The following is a 13,805-nucleotide window of genomic DNA, read 5'->3' as shown; positions in this document are numbered from 1 at the left end:
TTTGATTATCAATCATATGGTACATGCGAATATTGCCTATTTGGCAAAATGACTCGTAATCCTTTTAGTGGTAAAGGGACACGAGCTAGTGAGCTAGTGGGACTCATACACACCGATGTGTGTGGACCAATGACTATCACCGCTCGTGGAAATTATGACTACTTCATAACCTTCACCGATGATTTAAGTAGATATGGGTATATCTATTTAATGAAACATAAGAGTGAAGCGTTTGAGAAATTTAAGGAATTTCAAAACGAAGTAGAGAACCAATTGAACAAAAGGATTAAGGCACTACGATCCGATCGTGGTGGAGAATACCTTAGTCTTGAATTCGATTCACACTTGAAAGGTTGTGGTATTATATCACAACTTTCTCCACCCGAAACACCACAACTCAATGGTGTTGCCGAAAGGAGAAATCGAACCCTACTTGATATGGTTCGATCCATGATGAGTCAAACCGAGTTACCGAACTCGTTTTGGGGATTTGCAATCCAAACTGCAATTCTATCTTTAAATAATAGTCCCACTAAAGCCACCGAAAAGACTCCATTTGAAACATGGAAAGGAAGAGTTCCTAATCTATCCTACATGAAAACTTGGGGATGTGATGCTTACGTCAAGGCTAAACCCGACAATAAGCTTGCCCCAAGATCCGAAAAATGCATCTTTGTAGGTTATCCTTTGACCTCTCGAGGTTACTACTTATACAAACCTCAAGATAACAAAGTGTTTGTGTCTTCTGAGGCTGTCTTCTTAGAAAGCCAGTTTATTTCTAAGAGACAGAGTGGGAGAAATTTTGAACTTGATGAAGTTCAAGAGCCACAAACCGAGGTAGAGACGCAAGAAGATGTTCCTTCGTCGTCTAACGCGGTTGTCCCTCCTCCACTTAGAAGAACGAGTCGAGTAATTCGCCATCCCGATCGATATGTGGGACTTATCGAGGAAGATGGAACACTCGATGTGTTGCTTATGGAAAGTGACGAGCCCGCCACCTACAAGGCCGCAATCTCTAGTCCAAATTCCTCCTTATGGCTTGAAGCCATGAAGTCCGAAATGGATTCTATGCATGAAAACCAAGTTTGGGACTTGGTAGATTTGCCTAAAGGGGCAAGACCCTTCAATGCAAATGGATATTCAAAGTCAAGAATGGCATAGAAGGACATGACGATGTCTACAAAGCTAGGCTAGTGGCAAAAGGATTTACCCAAGTCCAAGGTCTCCATTATGATGAGACATTCGCCCTCGTAGCCATGCTAAGATCCATACGGATTTTGTTAGCGATCGCCGCATTTCATGATTATGAAATATGGCAAATGGATGTCAAAACCGCTTTTCTAAATGGGCATTTAGAAGAGGAGGTGTACATGATATAACCCGAAGGTTTTGTTGATTCTAAAAATCCTAACAAAGTGTGCAAGCTTAAGAGATCCATTTATGGTCTTAAACAAGCATCTAGAAGTTGGAATCATCGATTCAATCATGTTATAAAAGAAAATGGTTTCACTCGAAGTGTTGAGGAACCATGTTTATACATGAAATTCAGTGGGAGCAATGTTGTGTTCCTAATCTTGTATGTCGATGACATACTACTCATTGGAAATGATATTCCAATGTTGTCTTCTGTTAAGAAGTGGTTAGGTAACCACTTCCAAATGAAGGATTTACGAGAGGCACAACGCATATTAGGTATCCAGATCCATAGAGATAGATCCAAGAGGATATTGGCACTAAGTCAAGAGTCTTATGTTCTTAAGATTCTTCGACGGTTCAGCATGGACAAATCCAAAAGGGGTTTGGTACCTATGGTAACCGGGACGATATTGAGCAAGACTCAATCTCCCTCCGAACCCCATGATGTTGAACGCATGAAGTTGATCCCTTATGCTTCCGCTATTGGATCAATCATGTATGCCATGATATGCACACGTCCTGATGTCTCGTATGCCTTGAGCATGACGAGTAGATATCAAGGAAATCCAGGTGAGAGTCACTGGATTGCTGTCAAGAACATCCTTAAGTACTTGAGAAGAACTAAGGATTCTATCCTAGTGTTTGGAGGAGACACTGAGTTGCGTGTTAATGGATACACGGACTCAAGTTTTCAAATAGATAGAGATGACTTGAAATCACAAGCTGGTTTCGTTTTTATGCTCAATGGTGGTGTCGTATGCTGGAGAAGCTTCAAGGAAGCTGTAACCACGGATTCTACAACGGAGGCTTAGTACATTGCAGCATCAGAAGCTGCTAAGGAAGCTGTTTGGATTAGGCAATTCACGGAAGGTCTAATAGTGGGACAATCTTCCAAGCTAAGGAGCCAAAGTCTAGTAATAGATCTAGACATGGACTTAGAAAATATCATGTAATAAGAGATTTTATTGAAAAAAAGGAAATTGCGATTTGTAAGGTTGGGACGGATGACAACATAGCCGATCCGCTCACCAAGCCTTTATCGCAGGCTAAACATGATGGACATGTTACGTCCATGGGACTTAAACGTGTACCAAGTTTTTGTTAGATTTTGAAATGAAATAAAAGTGTTGTTTTTGTTCATGTTCACAATCACATTTGTCTTTTATCTTTAATTTATACATTGTTACATCCAAACGGGTTGTAGTGACAAATTGAACCCCGTTAAAGTGAACACGGATTAACATAGTATTTGCCCATAGTCACTTGTATGAGGTGACGTCTCGAAGTGACTAGAATGTGATGCGATTGATGGCAAGTTCAAGTGCCATAGAGTCATGTGAGATGACTAGTCGATCACATAGGCAGACTGTTAGGAACTTTTGTCGGGCCTTATGACCGCTTATAGAGTTCTGGCAAATTTATATAGCCTGGTCGTGGCGAGAGCTACTATAGTATTCAAATGAGTCGATTCTTTTGACTAAAGACTATTCGCCTAAGATGGCACAATTTCAGATTAACTTTGATTTGTGTTACTACGACCTTCGTAAATGGGGTCAAATGGGCATATTTTGGGTTATGATGGCTGTGGCTAGTCGAAGGGAATAAGTGCGATAGGAATTGTCCACCCCTAGTCAGGGTTATAACAATATCTCAGGGCCACTCGAGGAGTAATGAACTGGAAATGCGTGGCCATGCTCGGAAAGTATCTATGCTAGATAAGTCCGGTCAAATCAGTTATTCTCCAGATCGAGGAAACCACTCTCGATATGATCACTTGCAAGTAAGACCTGAAAGACACCTTGCATTGAGTGGGAGATAGTAATAGGACAAGAGAATTGGTGACGCACACTTGTCGAGGACAAGTAGGAGATTGTTGGGAAATGTGTCCTCAACAATAGTGCGATCACATGATTTAAATATCATTATTAAATATCATTTTAAAGAATACAATTGGGAAGTATTTTTTACTGTCAACTGGTCAACATATATCGGTAATGATTGGCTGACTAGAGTTTGATATTACTGTCGTGCGACGGTGGTGATCAGTTGACCCCCCTAGGTCATACCTATAGGGCAACACTCTTAATTGATCAATTTAATTAATCGTATAATGTTACGAGTTAATTAAATTACTTGAAAAATTGACGGACGATTTTGGAAGTAAAATTTACGTATCACATTGAAATTTGATTAAATGAGATACGGTCTGAGTAATCGAATTGTATCATTGCTCAGATGAAATTATTGTTTAAGGAAACAATTAAATTTGAATGAATTATTATAAATACGATTTATAAATTGGTAAAATATTTTAGCACAAGTAATTATGAATTACTAAGTTAATTTTTGTATATGACGTATTTTTATTAATACGTTGATTTTTAATATGTTAAAAATACATAAAAAATTTATGTTACATATGACATGTGACATATTGATAATTGACAAAAATAATATGGAATCCATATTATCCATATGTGTCGAAATAAGGAGGAGGATTAGGCTAAATATTGTGTTTGATTAAGTTAGTGGAAAACAAAATCATTTACATAATAGACTAGCCTTGCAACCTATTTTACATGGTGAAGATAAACAAGAGCATGCATTGGCTCTTCCTTCTTCCCTCCTCTTCCCCTACCCGGTTTCCCCTAGAAAAGAACAAAGTTATTTTGCTTAAAAATTGATCATTCACCATATGCGTGTGTGTGTGATAATTTTTCATTCATTCACTTCATAAAAATATTTTTAGAGAGATAAAAATATTACTCTTCCTCTCCTCCTCTCCTACCCGGTTTTAGGAGACAAAACCAAAATCATTTTGGGTCATTTTTCTTATAAAATTAATATTGTACTAGTATTTATAATATTAATTTTAATTAAGAGTAAGCTTTGGGTATAATTCCTTGGGAGAGATCCTACACTTGGGTCTTTGTTCATCCAAAAGGAAAGCTCAAGAACAAAAGAGAAGGAGATCTCTTTTGTGCCCATATGAACCGAAATCACAATGTAAGAACATGATTTCTTCTTTATTTTGCTAATTAGTTTGCATGCATAAGACCTTTTTTAATTTTATGACAAATTAATTTAAAAACATATATGAATATGTAAGTATATAGATCTACTTTTCCTTCAAGATATGCCCAAAGATGCCCACATCCCTATCATTTTGGGTAGACCATTCCTGCACACTGCTGGTGCAGTTATTGATGTTGGTTCGGGAACTTTGACCTTTAAGGTAGGCAAGCATTCCCTTGTCTTTGCCCATACAGCTAGGAAGAAAGACCCCATGTGGCCTGTCACTTGCAATACGGTTCCTGAAAAGAAATCTTATTTTATACTTCCTGATATGCCTGTCTCTATTCCTACTCCTGTTGTGACACCTCCGCCCCAGATTGGGAGCAAAGTGGAGGAAGATTCTACTGTTTTAGATATTGCAGGAGCTGGTTTGGGGAAGAAAGAGCCACATGTTGCTCCAGCCGTGAAGGAGCCAATTGTTCAAAGAGGTGGTCTAGGATGCCTTAGCTATGGCACTGATGAGGAGCCCGAAGATGAGCCAGTCAAGGCAACGGAGTCTGATCTGGATTCCGACGAGTCAGAGGAGGTCATTGAGTGGGAAGATGTCCAACATATTGATCCGTTGAGCTTGTCGGATGATGAAGTTGAGAAGAGTGCCGCTGACAAGATGAGCACTGTTGAGGCTACCTCTTGTGGCCAGAAGCCAGTCAAGTGGGCCATTCCATGGCCGTTCTTGATCAACTATTAGTTGATTGAGACTTCTTCAAAACATTTACTTTTTATTTGCTTTCGTTGAACCTTTTTATTTATTGCTTTTGTGTGCGCGAGACTTCGCAATTTATTTCGTTTGCTTACGATTTTTAATACTTTAGTCGGTTACTTTGGGTTTTGCGCAATTTTGGGCGCGTATTATTGTGCATTTGCAGGTTTTTAGACCTTATTAGCTCATGTTCTTGAGCTAATTGAGAAATCAGAAAGTTACAGCAGCATTTCCAGTCGATCGACTGACCCTTATGGTCGATCGACTGAGCTGCACATTTCCAGGAGCTTCTGTTCCTGTTCACCTGGTCGATCGACTGGGTGAGATGGTCGATCGACCGTTGCCTGCTGCTGTACCTATTAACGACCTTTCCCCTACTGTGTTTGGTTGTTTTGCGGAATTTAGGGAGTCTTTCCTTCTCTTTATTTTCCGACATAATTCTGTTTTCTTCACTTTCTTCATCTTATGCACATTGTACCGCTTCAAAAATTGTTTTCTCGGACTTATGCGTGGTTCTTTTATCTTTTCAGGTACTTTTTGGTAGCACTGCTAGCTACTGAAACCTCCTAGCTCATGCTGGTTTGGGGAGGTTTCCTTTTGCTGCGCTTAAAGTCTTGTGAGTTCCAAGTCCTTACTTCATGTCTTGTTTACTTAATTTTCTCGCAAATTCCCGTTTCTCTTTTCTTTCATTATTGTGCGATTTGGTTTGGGGAAGGGTTTTGCGTCGCATATCACTTGCTTGCATTCACGTTTACATTTCAGTTTGAATTTGTTTATTTCAGTTTGCATTTGTTTGTTTCGTTTCTCATATATATCAAAATTAAAAAAAAAACTTCAAAAATTTCAAAAATTTCAAAAAATGCACGTTTATTTTAGCATATAGGTTAAGTCGGAACGGTAGTATTTCAATGATGACATTGCATTTGCATTTTCTCTATCGCCTAAGCCTTGCTAATTGACATGTTATTAGTAGAATCATAAATGCATATCTACGAGTTTTCGTTAACTTATTTGCTGGACCTTAGACTTGACTTTAATTTTGGGCAAACTACTTATATTTCTGAGTTTTAGAGCCTATAACTGGTGTCATCTGTGACCAGTTCATCTAGGAATGTGAGTAGTACTCCTGATGAGACATGTTACATTATTATGCACAAATATGAACTTAATCTGCTTAATACCTGTATGCATTTGGTTCGTGGTTAGTTGACACATGTGGAAGAGGTCTCCTTCTCTCATTTTTACCCATAAGCTCCACACTGCCAAAAATAGCCTTTTTGTCCCGTTAACTACATCCTACATTTACCCTGCCTTTGTCAAGCTAGTAGTTTAGTTTTTGGGATTGTTACTTCGTTTTTGGTAGCATATGCTCATGTTTGAGATGTTGTCGGGAAGATTAAAGAAAGAAAAGAAAGAAAAAACAAATAGAAAAAACAAAAAAAATGAGAAAAATGATTCGAAAAAGAAAAGAAAGAAAAAAAAAGAGTGTTGGACTGTATAGGCAGTCGATCGACTGGCATCATCGGTCGATCGACTGGGACCCGAGAAGAGAAAGAGAAAAAATCATTTCGCACGATTCAAGTCTTTATCAAATGGCGATTTTTGCTCCCATGTTTCATTTATATATTATGGGGAGTTGATTTATTACGGAGATTGTGAGTTTTGTGCTTGCTATAGCACCGGTCGATTGAAGTTTGAGCAAGAAGTGGATATTGTCATATGGTTTTGTTACGGTACTAGCTTGATCACCTGTACCCCCACATTCCCATAATGTTTTGCCTTTCCTGCCCATTACCTCACATATCCCATATATACCTCGGCATGTGTCATTGTCATTTGTTCGGTTGGAATGCATATGTACGGTTGTAGAGATTGCTTTCATATTATATTGCAGGCATGTTCTTATAGGTCGTAGTTAGGTGAGTGTCACCAACAAAATGAATTCTTTATATCTTATACTTATATTCACCTGTATTTATTGAGTGATTTGAGCGACCCGTGAGAGTCCAATTTGATAAGTCTCTATAGTCAACGGTTTAGCAGTTTTTAATGACTCTATGACTCGTTTGCATGATTCACATCTCTAATTGATTGTTGGTTGTGCATTAAATCGGTTTAGGCTATTCAATTGCATTTCGCTCTGAGATTAAACTCGTTCCTTTAGATCGAGTCTAGTTCTTGCTTGGGGACAAGCAAGGGTTTGGTTTGGGGAAGTTTGATGCGTGTCTTTTATATGATGTTTTACATCTCATTTTACACGCATTTCAGAGCTCATTTATGTAGTTTAAGGCTACTATTAGCCCCATTTCGTCTATTTTTGTATTTTTATGTAATATTGCAGATTTATGCAGAAATGAGTAGATATTGAGCTAAATCCGTCCTCGAGTATCTTGCATTACATTTGACATGAAGTATTTACTTAAGGAACGAGCTTGGTGCGCATTTCAAGGCCCGAAAGACAAATCCACGAGAAGTTAGTAGTCAAGAATCAGCTAAAGCGGTCGATCGACGGGCTTCCTTAGTCGATCGACCAACCCACGACTTCCAGGAACTACTGCGCATCGCAGACTAGTCGATCGACCGGTCATAGTGGTCGATCGACCAAACCGCTACTTCAAACATGAATCAATAGATCGAGAAACTTGAAGCCCAAAGCTATGTTAGGTTTAGGAATAAAGTTACGTGAGTTTTGTATATAACGTAACCTAGTTTACAGAGATATTCATTGAGAAAATTATCTAGTTTTCCTTCAGTTCTTTATCAGTTTTAGCATATCAAATAATTAGGGTTCGGGATATTGCTTTCGTTCGTTCTTTTAATCTTTCCATTACCATTCATCTTCACAGTATTTTCCTCTGCTTATTCTTAGTTTCATTACTTTATCGTTCATAGTATAGAATTGTTAGTCAGTTTCCCGAAGCCATAATTATCGTTTTATGCTAGCCTTTTATTCCGTCAATTTAAGCATGAATTCAGTAGTTAATTTCGTTAATTCCATTATTGTTATCATTCCTAGTATGAGTAGCTAAATTAATTGTGCTAGGATGTAGGGGATCTGTAGGTTAGGCGGCATTAGATTTAACACGGCCTGAAATCGCATGCCGGTCGATCGACTGGGTTCCCTGGTCGATCGACTGGCCACACTGAGATTGTTTCGTTTTAATTATTTTAATTGTTGTGTTTGACGAATCGAGTGCACGCGACTAGTTGAATACCTAGGATTTGACCGACCCAATAAAGATCGAAAGATAGGGAAGGAAGATAGCCTACTTAATTAAGACGACTAGATTAATTAGATCGGAAGATAGATTAATTTAGACCTTTAGTCACTTTTCAGGACGAGAGTCAGTATTAGTGATATTAGGGACCTGTAGCGAGATCGAAAGATGCTACCTGTGAGAGTGGACCGAAAGGACCTCTTATTTTCCCGTCTCACGTGATTGTTTTAGACCTACCTAGTTTGATACCGCCGAAACTATAGTGAACCGACCATCCTTGCACCCTTTTAATCCTTGATTTTTATCCGTTTAATTAGTTTACTGTCTTTTATTTGCCTTTAGCTATAGACCGAATCAACTCAATCCCCACACACTGTTACCACTAGCTAATAATTACATCTGCCTCTCCGTGGTTCGACCCTGTTACCACTAGCTTTTGTTAGTTTTAATAGGTTTTATAAATTCTTTTTTTGGTACTCACAACGACGGGTATCACGGATCAAACACAGGTTCGCCCTAATCGAAGACCTGTGAATGTCCCGCCAAACGGCCAGCAACGGCCCAAAAGCCGACCTCTCTATCAACGCCCTCGACCCAGCTCGGAGAACGTCGTAGAGACCCAAGCAGGTAGAAAAGCCCGAGAAAGTCCTCATGGTGCCAATCTCCTGAAATCAAAAACAAACAACGTCAGAATGCCTATTTAGGCCCGATGATGCTTGTCCTAAATATGTTGTTTTACGCCCTATTTTACACGCATTTCAGAGCTCATTTATGTAGTCTATGCTACTATTTGGCCCATTTTGTCTACTTTCGTATTTTTATGCAATATTGCAGATTTATGCGAAAATGAGCGGAAATCAAGCCGAATCCGTCCCTAAGTACTTAGAATTGCATTTGACATGGAGTAGTGACTCGAGGAATGAGCTTGGTGCGCGTTTCAAGGCCTAAAGATAGCAAAAAGCATGGGTGCGTACGAGTTTAACAAGCAAAGAAGCACTTCACATTATTGCAGCCTGCTTCAGATGGCAATATCTCGAGTTCTAGAGCTGATAATCGAGTGATTCCAATTGGAGGTGAAAGCTTATCCTCTTAGCTTTCCAACGCCGCGTAGAACGCCTGATTTGACCAAGTAACGAAAAAATGGCAGCTGTTTTAAGATCGGTGCGCGCTGTAGGAATCGACAGAATACAATTCCGTACAGCACCCTTGGTCGATCGACTGACCTACATGGTCGATCGACCAGAGCACGACATACAGAAGCTCCTATACAGCGCAAGTTGGTCGATCAACTGATGCTTATGGTCAATCGACTGAACAACTGGTCTGACGCAAAATAAAAGATCGAGAAATAGAAAGCCCAATGTATTCTTAGGTTTAGGAATAAGTGTGACGTTATATTCCTATATAACGTAGCTTTAGGTTTCAGTTTTGGCATCCAGTTTTATTCATCAAGTTCTATACATACAATTCAATAGATTAGTTTTAGTTTATTCTTTCATCAATAAAGTTTACTTTTGCAATCAGGTTTGATCTTTCCTCTACAATTCCTATACGCGGTATTCTTCTGTTCTGATATTTCGTTTATTGTTTTCATTCGTAGTATAGAATTGCCAAGTTAGATCTCCTGAAGCCAATTTATTGTTTTATGTTAATCGTTCATTTAATCAGTTTAAGCATGAATTCAGTAGATTATTTAGTCAATTTTATTGTTGTAGTAATTTCTAGCATGAGTAGCTAAATTAATTGTGCTAGGATGTAGGGGAATTATAGTGTAGGCGACATTAGAATTAGGGAGCCCTAATCGCGTGTTGGTCGATCGACCACCCTACCCTATCGATCGATCGACCTCGTGAGCTTTATTACGTTTTAATTGTTTTAATTGTTTCGTTCAACGAATCGAATGCATGCGACTAGTTGAATGCTTAGTAATTGACTGACCCATTAGATCGAAAGATAGGGAAGGTTATTAGACTACCAATTAAAATGACTAAACTTTGCTGAGATCGAAAGATCTCAGATCGTTTAGATTTTTAGTCACTTTTCAGACGAAAGTCGGATTAGTGGTATTAGGGACCTGTAGCGAGATCGAAAGATGCTACCTGTGAGAGTGGACCGAGAGGACCTCTTATTTTCCCGTCTCACGTGATTGTTTTAGACCTACCTAGTTTGCTGCCACCGAAACTATAGTGAACTGACCATCCTTGCACTCTTTTAATATCTGTTTTTATCAGTTTATTTAGTTTATTGTCTTTTATTTGCCTTTAGCTATAGATCAACTCAAATCAAAACCCCCACTTTATTGTTACCTTAGACCGAAATTAAGACAGCTAAGAATTATATCTGCCTCTCTGTGGTTCGACCCGACTGCCGCTAGCTATAGTTGTAGTTGGAGATTATAAATTTATTTTTGACACCTCACGACGGGTATCAAATTTTGGCACCGTTGCCGGGGAGGCAATTGTTCTAATTTTTGGTTGTCTTTATTTTAGTTCATTTTTTTCGCCTCAAGGGAAGACCGAGTACCTTGAGGCGCTTCTTATCTACTTCTTTAGTGTTGTTTATTTGCGATTTGAGAGTCCACTCATGTTCCATTCTTGGGAGCAGCAGGTGGAGATTTGTGGGAGATGTGGCGTTGAGGGGCATGATTCTGTTATGTGCCGAGCAAATATGGACCAAGTCTATGCTTACTGGTAATATAAACAAGATTATTATGTGCCGCCACATCCGTACTATCAGCAAGGCTTTCAAGAGCCTTCATATTCCTTTGCACCGCCTCAGCAAGACCCTCTTCTTTCTGAAGAGAGTGCGGAATTGAAGTCTCTGGTGGAGATGCTTAAACTCCAAATGCAAGAAGTCGCTGAACAGAGAGAAGCTTCTTTCAAAAGACTTGAGCTTCTCTTGGCTCAAGTAGCTGCCGAGCAAAATGATGATATGTATGACTCAGAGGATGATGATTTGGAGGAAGATGAAGCGTCAATTGAAGACTTCAATGCTGTGCCACGAGAAGAATTCGATCAAGCAAATTTGTGTGGTCGAACGAATGACATTGCAGAAGGAAGAGCGGTCGATCGACTGGAACCAGTGGTCGATCGACCAGTTATGGTGGAGGAGGAAACTACTCGTTCGAGTAGTGACGCTGTTCGATCGACCACTGCAGCCTTGGGAATTGTAAAATCGTCACCAACGCCTATTCCATATGACGATGAGAAGGTAAATGAAGACCATTCCTACCCGATTAGACGTAATTCCACTCCTTTAGTCGATTATGTATACCTTCTTACTCCTTCTGTTGAACCATTTGCTGTTGTAGAATTGACGCCTCCGCCCCAGTTTTGGGACAAATTGGAGGAACGTCGCTTTGTTTCTCTTTCTACAGGTCTTGGCAAGTTCAAAGACCCCGGAGGTGAGTTGGGTGTTCCTTGCTTGAAGTCTGGCACTGCCCGGATATATGATCCAGGAGGAGGTCCTGATGAGGATATGTCGTCTAAGAAGAAGCCGTGCGCTGAGGTGAAAGATTGGGATCCGGATGCTGCGAGACGTTGTTGTTCTTCTGTTGCCAAGTTGTGGAGGCCGGGAGTAGATTTGACAGTTGCTGAAGCCACTGCATTCAGTCAGAAGCCTAGTAGTGGGCCAGTGATTTATGCTTTTTGATCATCGAAAAGTGGGTCGAGCTGGGACCGTCTAATCTAGCGCTACCGGGAGGCAACCCGGAGTTTGAAACATTTCGTTTAATTTGGTTTTGGAACATTTAGCTTTATTTGTTTTTGTGTGCTCTAATAATTAGCAATACTTTAGTCGGATACTTTGGGTTTTGCGCAATTTTGGGCGCGTTATTATGTGCTTGTGCAGGTATATGGACCATATTAGCTCAAGTTATTGAGCTAATTCGAAGAAATCAGAAAGTTACAGCAGTTTTCCCAGTCGATCGACTGCCTTCTGTGGTCGATCGACTGAGTTGCGCATCTCAGGAGTTTTTGTTCCTGTTCACTTTGGTCGATCGACTGCCATCTATGGTCGATCGACCACTGCCGCTGCTGTACCTGTTCACGACGTTTCCCCTGCTGTGTTGGGTCGTTTTGCGGGATTGAGGGAGTTTTCTACTCTATTTTATTTCCCGACTCATTTCTGATTTCTTCCATTTTAGTAACTTTGCACATAATTATCGCTTCTTTATTGCTTTCCCGATTTTATGCGTGGTACTTTGTTTGTCTTTTCAGGTACTTATTAGTAGCATCACAAGCTCATCGAAACCTCCTAGCTCACGCTGGTTGGGGAGGTTTCCTTTGCTGCGCTTAAAGTCTTGTGAGTTCCCGATTTCCCCTTCATGTCGTATTTACTTATTTTCTCGCAAATTCTCGTTTCTCTTTTCTTCATTACATGATTTTTCACAATGGGGACATTGTGCGATTTGGTTTGGGGAAGGGTTTTGCGTCACATATCATTTGCTTGCATTCACGTTTACATTTCTGTTTTGCGTCGTTTATTTCATTTCTTATATATACAAAATACCAAAAAAAATTGAAAAATTTCAAAAAATTGCACGTTTATTTTAGCATATAGGTCCAGTCGGAACGGTAGTATTTCAATGATGACATTGCATTTGCATCCGTTTATGCCTAAGCCTTGCTAATTGACATGTTATTAGTAGAATCGTATATGCATATCTACGAGTTTTCTTTAAATTATTTGCTGAGCTTGAGACTTGACTTAGATTTTTGGCAAACTACATCATATTTCTGAGTTTTAGAGCCTATAACTGGTGACAGTCATGACCAGTTTATCTAGGAATGTGAGTAGTACTACTTATGAGACATGTTACATCAATGTGCATAAATATGAACTTAATCTGCTTAATACCTGTATGCATTCGGTTTGTGGTTCGTTGACACATGTGGTATAGGTTTTCCTTTATTCATTTTACCTATAAGCTCCACACTGCCAAAAATAGCCTTTTTGTCCCATTTCTACATCCTACATATAGCCTGCCCTTGTCAAGCTAGTAGTTTAGTTTTCGGGATTGTTATTACATTTTTGGTAGCATTTGCTCATGCTTGAGATGTTGTTGGGAAAATGAAAAGAAGGAAAGAAAGAAATAGAATTGAAAAAGAAAAAAAAAAGTGAAAAATCATTCGAAAAAGAAAAAAGAGAGTTCTGTACTGTTGATGCAGTCGATCGACTGCTCTACTTGGTCGATCGACCCGAGCCCGAGAAGAAAAGAGAAAAAGAAAGTAATCAATTCGCATAAGTCAAAGTTCTTATTTATTGGCGATTTTTCCTCCCATGTATTATTTATATCGTATGGAGAGTTGATTAATTAATTATTATGGAGATTGCGAGATTAGTGCTAATCATTTGCACCGGGTTTCATTATTGATTATGAGCAAGAAGTGGATGTT

This window comes from Silene latifolia, chromosome Y (genome assembly GCF_048544455.1).
Source record: "Silene latifolia isolate original U9 population chromosome Y, ASM4854445v1, whole genome shotgun sequence".
In the NCBI taxonomy this organism is placed as follows: Eukaryota; Viridiplantae; Streptophyta; class Magnoliopsida; order Caryophyllales; family Caryophyllaceae; genus Silene; species Silene latifolia.
Note: the sequence above shows the minus strand (reverse complement) of the source record.